This window comes from Dendrobium catenatum, unplaced genomic scaffold (genome assembly GCF_001605985.2).
Source record: "Dendrobium catenatum unplaced genomic scaffold, ASM160598v2 fragScaff_scaffold_156, whole genome shotgun sequence".
NCBI classification, from domain to species: Eukaryota; Viridiplantae; Streptophyta; class Magnoliopsida; order Asparagales; family Orchidaceae; genus Dendrobium; species Dendrobium catenatum.
In genome coordinates this window covers 5,062,080-5,071,800 of record NW_021318618.1, presented here as the reverse complement: position 1 = coordinate 5,071,800, position 9,721 = coordinate 5,062,080, and the positions used below count along the sequence as shown (strand labels likewise).

At 36.2% G+C, this 9,721-nt stretch overlaps 1 protein-coding gene across 1 annotated transcript in view; it reads right to left on the bottom strand.

Annotated features, from left to right (window-relative positions):
* LOC110113405 (kanadaptin) overlaps positions 1-9,721 on the bottom strand; it is an 86,583-nt gene that overhangs the window by 44,121 nt on the left and 32,741 nt on the right. The gene's annotated exons all lie outside the window — the stretch shown is intronic.

Sequence of the window (9,721 nt, the reverse complement as noted above, 5' to 3'; positions counted from 1 at the left end):
GCTCTCCCAAAACCCTCTTATTGGCTGTCCACTTCGCAAAACGTGTGGAACTCGCGATTTCATTTGTTGGCTCTCATGTGAGAGTCCGGAGAGGATTTCGATCGTGTGTAGAGGTGTTGGGTTGGTATCCAACACCTCTCAAATGTATGTTTGTGCATCATATTGAGCTCGACACCTTCACCTACATTCAAACCTTAGGGTATGTTACTATTCGTAGCCAAATTGAGTGTGTAGCTCACATATCCTCCCAAATTCCACAGTGTACATGTGTCTACTCAACACTAATAACATGTCAAAATAGATATATGATTTGAAAATTTGGTGAAGCTTGTGGAGTTTGTCATAAGCCTTGCAATATATCCAAAATATTTTTGACGACTTGTTTTGTAGGATTTAATGTGAATCTCAAAGGTTTATTTGAGAATTCTAGAGCAAGTGCGTTTGATCAAGCTCACTTTTGGATGTTGTATGGCTTATGATAAAAAGTTTATGGCTAATTATTTTGTTATGCAAATTGTCCAAAGTTTGGAAACTCATTCAATGCCTTCAACGGGTCAAATCATGTCAAAAGTGTTTTGACCGCTTAAAAGCTTCAAATGCATGTTTCTACTATATTCCATTCAAGCCATATGTTATATACTTCTTGCTTAGATTAGTGAGTCTATTAATTTGCAAATTTTTCATAAATGTGCTCATTTAATCCTAAGTATTGGTAAATTTTACTTGGAGCATTTCATGGACCCCAAAGGCCCATGATCATTGATCCATCACACTAAGCGATTATTTAAGCTCATTTTCCCCTAATTTGTAAGATAATATGACTAGATGCAAGCTCTAAAATTTCCAAATCATATTAGGTTTGACTTAGGGAAAACCTCTTTCTTGTAGACTTTTAATAATGTTATAGGTTGTCTTCCAAATTCAAGTTATAGGACCAATCCCTCCTACCCAAATCATGCCAAAATTGATTTGAAGGCCATTTCAAGTATTGGAAACTCTTTAGGAGTCTTCCCTCCCTCATGATGGTAATTTGGCAGCACCTCAAGGCTCCAATTTTCCATTGCATGAATGATCTTTAGCTTAGGATTCCAAAAATCTTAGGTTCAATCTTCTTGCTTTGTAGACACAAAATCTACAAGCATTCATCCATCCCTCCTATACAATGGCGGAGGAACCTTCTCAAGGCTACAAACACATATCACTGCATGACTTTTGGAAGCTCCCTCCAATTCTCCAAATGTTTTTACCATTTGACTCCTAGCATGTCTTAGGGGTTATCATCAACCCTGTTCATGCGTTGCATTATAGATTTCCCTAAAATCCTTAATGCATCATGTTACAAGCTTTAGAAAGTTGGAACCAAAATCTAAGTTTTTCTTAATCTCTTGTTGAAACCCCAAAACCAACAAGCATCCTCTCATGCAAGGTGATTTGAAGTTTCCTCAAGCCTTCAAATGTATCATTACCTGAAGTCTTCAAACCTAGAATCAAATTCTAAGTTTTCTTCATTTCATTTGTTAAAACACGAAAACAACAAATGATTCTCTTGCTTTGTTGCTTTTCCAAATTCATGTTGGACGGCTTTCCCAAATAACCTCTAGAGAAAGAAAAGGGCACCAGAACAGGACTCTGGGATTAAATCCTTAGTCATTCCCCTCTTGTTGAGACAAAATCAAACAAATATAAGCACCTCCATGTGTGAGATTTTGGAGTCTCTCTAAGATTCAAATGTCCCATTGCAATGAACCATAAGGCTTTAGGAACAAATCCTAAATCCCCCTTCCATTTGCTAATAACACAAAAGTTAGCAAATGATTTTGGAATCTCTAAAATTCCAACATATCATATATATGAAGTGGATGTGAAACGTAAATGTCATTTACTTGCCTAGGTGGCAAGATTAATTAAATCTCAAATCAATTTGGGGAGAGAGAATGGAAATCTGAAATTAAATTTCAGATTAAGTGGAATTGACAGGATGAATTTGAATTTAAACTCAAATTTAATGATGGGAATTAAATTGGATGAGAGGAATTGTGGGAGGTAATTATGGAGGCTAATGAGGCTATTAATGAGATAGGAGAGAGATTATGCCCAATGAGGGGGCCGGCCACATAAGGGGAGGAGAGGGGTGAGTTTTGGAATAAGTGGGGACCACCATTTAATTTCATATTTTTAAAAAAATTGAAATAAATTTTCATTTTCTTAGGGAAAGAAAACTTCCATTTAGGAGGGCAATCAACTTAAGCAATTTGAATTTCAAAATTTGAAATTAAAATCAATTAAATTGATGGCGGTAATTAAGGAGCCTACTTTAGAAACAATTAATGACCATAAAACATTGAATTTCAAAATTTGAAATTCAAGGAGAGGGAAGCCGGCGGCTAGAGGAGGGAAAAGGGTGCGGCCACGGTGTGGAAGGTGGCTGGCCGGCGGGAGGCAGTGGCCTGGAGGTGTCGGCCTGGCGGGTTGGAGGAGGGGCGGCGGAAGTGCATAGGTGGAACGGGTGAAGGGATGGGGTTCAAGGAGAATGCGATCCGGACGGATTTCTCCTGAATTCTCACACTAATTTGATCGCAAAGAAAAATTGGAGGAAGGTCTAGAACTCCACAAAGAGATCTAGCTCTCCCAAAAAACTAAGAGATTTGGGAGAGGGATGCCACTCACAAAGAGAACACAAAGTAAGAACTCACTAAGAGATCTCAAAGAAAAAGAACTCACTAAGAGATCTAAAGATGGAACTCACAAAGAGAAGCAAAGAGCAAATTTTCATTAATAATTCATCATCCCATTACATAGAAAGGGCCTCTATATATAGGTCCTAGAAACTAAAACAAGACACATAATTGCCCCTAAAGGCTTGCCTAGGCGATCCTCGTATAAATAAGTCGCCAGTCTTGGAAATACAATATTCATAATAAAAACATCCTACAAAATTACTACATAATACAAATATAGATAATGAACTCGGGACGCAACAGCCAAGTTATCTTCACAGCTCCTCGGATAGCCTGTTATGGACGTTAGGAATGTCCGCATCATGAAGACCTTGAATGCTTAGAGCACAACCCTCAAGCGGCTGTCTCTTTCATTATGTTTGAAACCTAAGAAGAACCTATTTGATAGATAGTACGCAACGTTTTATTATAGGATGATATGAATCAGAAGTGTTGTAGTCGTGCTCAAATTGTAGCAAAAGACCTACCTTCCAATAGTGTGTGCAGCCCTATCAATTACCTAAATTCCAACTATAGGGTAGATGAGGGCTACTGTATAATAAAAACATATCATTCAGCCAGTGTCAACAGCACTCGTAGACATGACATTGCCTCTCTCTCTTGATCTTCCTATGTCAGAGACTTTCACACTTTGTAATGACTAAAAAGTTGGTTGAGTAACTGAATCAACGCGCCATGATAGATTCTACAAAAAATTCTTTTTTCCGCTATGGGCATGAACTTCTGGTCTCGTTTTTATTATATACATGATACTATGCGGAGAAGTCGGACATTACTCCAATTTTTATCTTGCGTATAAGGATCTCCACAAAACTAATCTTCATTGTAATACTTATAAAATTCCTCCACTTTGTTCATCATCTAAGACATTCCAGGTGTTGAACGAAATACCTCAGTTCAATTGTGGTTTATGGCGCCGTATACAGTATGACACAAATAATCGAAGCATATAATTCGACATCATTCTTTCTTCCTTCCTTGGATATGTTAACCTGAGGTTTCTCTAAAATCCTAAATACATGTCCGTGCCCAGAGACGCGTTGCCAGAAATTCCAAGATACATATTCTTGATCATTTAGTTTTTGAGTTGTGCAACACATAAAAATCAACAAGCCAAACTACTCCTTCGCACGTGCTGTGTTAGAATGTTCCTCAATCGATTCCCAAATGCTCATTGTTGGTCATGAATTCCATTAGTATTGTGACTTCCTCAGGTGTACACTATAACCCTACATACAAATTCAGTTGTATTAATCTATCTTGTTTATGATGTTAAAATTAAAATCAACAAGTATGAATACTAATACCTGGCATCTAACCGTTGCCTCGTTGTATGAACTCAGAATTTGAAACCTACAGAAAGGTTTCCAGATATTGAGCAATAGTAGATAACTGTCGATTTCCTCTGCTATTGGATTTCCTTGTTGAGCTTAGAACCACCACTGTTAAGTTCACCATCTTCATACATGTTTTATCTGTTTGGTGTTTATATAATGCCCAACACAATGATAAGAATCCAATTACACATGTGAATTCTTTACTTTTATATATAGATCATTTTTTATATGTACATTAGGTGAGACAACTTCCAAAGTTGTTTCCAATCAGATTATAATGATCATTTCTGGTCAACAAAATAGAATGCTACGTCGGGTTTTTAAACTTAAACTAGATGAAATGGCATGTATCTCTAACATACAGACCCAAATGTTTATGGACAAACCAACAATCTCCGAGATCTATATATATGTTATTTGTTTACTGGGTGTGCAATAGAACAGCATGTTTTTCCTAGCCTGGGCTTGTGATACGATAGGCTCTTAGGATAAAAATAAATCTTCTACCCCTTTAATTGTAAGAAATCTAAAATCAATTTATGCTTCATGTTTTCTAACAAGAAAATTTGCATGGCTCCCTTCAAGGAGCCAAGTTTTCAAAATTAAAATAAATAGCAGTCCAAAAAAAGTGTCTCATGTACAAAAGCCCTCACTTAATGACTAGATAACAAAAAATCTGCATTTGTGAGTCTGCATTATGCGCACCCTACATACATAGGCATCTTGGCCTCAAAGCTAAGTTATAAACCCTACTTCCTAAATAAAAACAACCCTCCACTCTACATTTGCATTAAGACCGAACGACATAGTTTTAAAAGCGTTTAGGTGGGTTAAGCTGATAGTCCTTTCCAGGCATGACAGTAAATCCAGAAGTCGAGCAGGTTATACCTCATGTGAGGTATAGCTTATAAGTCCTTTTTCTTTCCATTAAACTTAGGTTCGAGCCACTATCTCTCGGTAGTCCTCACCTTAGTTTTAGGATCCGAGGCATTGGTTGATTCCAAATCACCCTATAAGCCCTCACCTTTCGTGCAATTCCTCCAACATATGTTATTGGAATATAAGCCCACCTTTCTAATCAAAATGATCAACTTAAACAAAAATTAGATTTCTAAAATATATAGCCCAATATAGGATAGTCTGAGTACCTCTGAGTCTCCCTCAGAATCAAGTAATCCTACATTCCTTCCATTTGGCCTTCATTCCAAGAAATATAATCTCAAGTTAGTCTCATTCATCCTTGAAATTCCTAAAGGTCAAAACCCTATAAATAAGACTTTCACAGATTTTCAAAAATCAAACTTTAACCAATATTTAAATGACTTCAAAAAGAAAGAAAATCACTAGTTTAATCAAAAGTCTTTTCAAGCCAAAGCTTGGGATGTAATTAACCATAGGGGCTTGTCCCTATGGGGCGTCTGTACCCCAAAAATAGATAAATCTCATTCAACCAAAATATTGAATGGGGGAATCTCTATTAAATTGTAAATTTTATCATTGAATCCATAAGGAAGTGATATTTTTTACCCTTCGGGGTAATATCATCATTCTTATATCATACTCAATCATAAAATATGTCATCCGTTTGAGGACTACAAAAATTCTCCAACAAATTCCATAATTAAAAATTTAATTTTTAGATTTATTTCACTTCTCTAAATATGTGCACAACTTCTCATCTTATTTTTATACCTAGAACAAGAAAAAAAAATGCAATTGTACATTTTCTCAAAATCTACTCTCTTCTCATTTTAATTTTTCAGATGGTATTAAAAATATTAAGGTTTTACTCATTGTAAGGCTGATGGCTTCTTCAATTTGGAATCTCTTCTCCAAACTGATGAGTCCTTCACCAGCACTGAAAACCATTCTTCATCTAATAAAAGCCAAAAAAACATATATAAAGGATCCTCCTGGAAAGAAATTGGTAACATCTGCCATGAACATGCTTAAGGGTCAAGAAACTGGCAACTCCAACACTAAAAATCAACCGCAAAACATAAGCTTTATGATGAAATACTAGACATAAAACTTCAAAAGGAGACGAACAACAAAGCCAAATCTCAGCAGCTCACTCATTCCTTTTGTATCCATCTAGATAACAAACAAGATAACTAATCTCCCAAAAAAACTTTATTTCAGAACATCAATGAAATAATTTTGGTTGTTCAAAAAAGTAAATTCTTAAATGCACTGATTGCAAATGATAAGAAACTACTCTATGGATAACAAACTCAAAAGCATCAATTCACATGACAACAGATAATAAAAAGCTTTGGTAATTACAGCTCATGCCATGAAAATAATAATGTCTGAATTGCAGATGGGTCACCATCAAAAGTAGTCAGCATAGGTTATATCATTCTCTCAAAATATCTAACACTTGATTATGTGCTTTCAATGCCTAACCAAGATTGCAACTTACTGTCAATAAATAAAATCGCTCAAACAAGAATTGTGTTGCTAATTTCTAATTTGATAATTGTCACTTGCATGACATAAACCCAGGGTAAATAAATGAAATTGAGATGACTTCAAGATCTACCTTCTAAGAATAATCTCTCGTGTAAGACATGGGCTCAAATGGCGGGTCTTGCATGCACCATAACCCTCAATTAAAATTTCAAACACAATTCAAATAATGATTGCAGTGTCTGGCTTTAGTGCAATTGCCTAAAACACCCAAATTTTACTTAGCATTAGAAATTCATGGACTCCAAATATTCGTGTCTGACTCTACTGAGAGAGTTTTCTATTTTTTAGATCAATTATTCAAAAACAAATTAGATTATAGGTTAAGACACTACCAAGATATTTCACACTCATTTTATAAGGGCTTTAAGATCTGCATCAAGTTCTCCCATAGGCGCAAGTCCCTATGATTAATTAGAATGATGAAATTGTTTTCCGAATTGCTCAAAAACGAAAGAATCTACATAAGAGAAAGAAAAATGAGAAAGATGCATGCAATACTCAAGAAGTTCTTATTAGGAAAATGCTCAATTTCATTACTCGTGGGATTGCCAACAGTGCTATGGAAACTTGCCTTAAGTGTATGAGAATACAACGGGGAGAATGACTTATGGGCTCCAATGTTTGCTATATATGTGAACGGCTAGAACATTAGATAACCAATTGCCCAAACTCAAAGGAATACATCGATGCAAAGTCAGGGAGAGTGCCACCTCATAGAAGCTTTAATATATGGCCTGCCTATACCTCACATTTTAGATAGAAACTGTTTGCCTTTGCCAAATAAAAATAGTGCTGAAGCTTCTGAAACCTTTGACTATATTAAAATTATCCAAAAGCAAGTTCTTGAAAAACTCCAAATGGCTAATGTGAAGTACAAAACTGATGCTGACAAACATCGTAGAGAGGTTTATTTCAAAGAAGGAGATTTGGTTAAGGCTTACTTTCGTCGCCAATGATTTCCTGTTGGTACTTTTGGGAAATTAAGCAGCAAGAAATTTGGGTCATTTCGTGTTCTAAAAAAATTGGGCTCAAATGCTTATCTTTTATATCTTCCTTCTATTGTTGGCACTTCTCCTATGTTTAATGTTTCTGATCTTTCTTTATACGAAGGAAATACTGACGATCATGTGGAACTTGAAACTTTACCACTATCCACATCTGTATTGAGTTATGATGAGCAGGTTGAAGATATTATGGATGTCAGAACTACTAAAACTCGGCATGGTGAACACATGAAGTTCTTAGCAAAATGGAAAAATCGCCCTTTGACGGATTGTACTTGGATGGGTGCAAAAGAACTTGAAAAGTATCATCCGAAGCTTTATAAACGAATTGTGGAAGCTTTCTCATCAGGAGATGAGATTTTCCCACCAGGGGGGAATTGATGCATTCAATATTTTTAGTTTATTTTTGTTTTAATGTATTTTGAACAATATTAGTTGTGTTTTATGTTTTTTAAGCTATCCTATGATGGTTGGGCTTCCAATGATCATGGTAGGAATGTGCTAGGCATGGCAAGCCTTGGGTTTGCTTGCTCTTGGGTCCATTTCATCCATAGGCTGCTTGCTAATTTCAGTTTGGTGAGGTTGCTGCTCTCGGTTGGGCCTTGGTTGCTTGGTATTGAGCTTAAAATGCTGGAATTCTACTTGGTGTTAGCTCATAAATGTTGAGCTGAAGTTTAACTCAATGATTGGAGTTTAAATGCACTTCCCAGCTCATTAAATCAAAAATGTATGCTTTTGTTTCAAGCTCATTATTGAGGAGCTCAATGGAGTGGACTTGTGCCTTTTCTTCTTTCTTTGTCTTCTCGGATTCCCCTTGCTGGTTGGTTCCCCGAGATCTGCCCCTTTGTCTCCTGTGCTGGCTTTTCGGGCCCCTTGCTGGCTGGTTTCCCGTGATCTGATGCTTTACCTCCTGTGCTGGCTTTTCGGGTCCCTTGCTGGCTAGTTTCCCGTGGCTGTTTGGGGGGGAATTCCGTGAGTTTTCTCTGTTTTTCTGTGCAGAATTTCTGCTGCAGTTTTTGCTGTCTTTTGACCTTCTTCTTGGTGACTTTTGGCCTTTCATTTCCCTAATTCTTATTGGATTTAGTTGGAGGTGCTATGGCTATTTGTTTACCTTCTTTTGCCTATAAAAATAAGATGTTTTGGCATGAAAAAGGCTGTTGAAAATTATGAGCAAAGTCTCTGCAAAAACCTGAGGGTTTCTTCTTGGAAAAGCTTGAGAGCTTGTTCCTTCCTTTCCTCCTCTCTATTTCATCTTGGCTTTTAATTTCTTCTTCTCTACGCAAGTTTCACTCCACTTGTATCCTTCTTCTTGAGCTTTGTAAGTGTATGTTGGCTAAAATTTGGAGACATTTGCTGGAGGAGTTTAGAAAGGACGTTGAACTCTTTTGCAGTGGTGGACCCTTGGTTTGCAAGCCTAAGCACAATTTTCTTAAATTTCCTACTTTCGTTGCATGTGAGGAGACCGCTAGACGGTTTTACTGAGAATAGCGTTTTTATGTTTTTATTTTGTTTTGTTCGATTTGACTTTTGTTTCTCCTAAGTTTGTTTGGATGTTTGCAAGCTACATATGAATCGAGTTTGATTTAAGTCTTGTCCTGGTGTTCTCCAATTGTCTCTTTACTCTAGTTTTGCTTGCATCATCAAGCAAACACTGATTAAGCCTAATTTCAATAGTTAAGGCATGAATTGATTTAATAATCCTCTTGATTAATTAGACAACCATGCTAAGTTCTACTTCCAAGGTAATCACAAAAATAAAGTAAAGATAGGATAATTCTCTAAGCATAGAAAGAAAAAGCTATAGATGACCGGTAATACAAATTTTTTATTTTACACCATAAAAAACTAAAGACTAACACAAAATAGATACCTATTTTAGAATTATTAAATATTTGCATCATCCTTAGTAGCATTTGATTTATGAAACCTTCATAATTCTTAGTATTCAAATTTATAAATTATTTGCAAACCGTCACCATCCTAGGTAGCTCTTAGTAGCTACTGAATGAGAAGAATTGTTGTAAAAGGTATAGATTACAACAATAAAGGATGATGAAGGTTTCAGAAAGTAGGCCTCACAATGTAACGGGACCTATGTATATGCAGTAACTACTAAGGATTACTGCTTAAAATTACAATACGTCTAAGAAGCTTAACTAAACAGAAA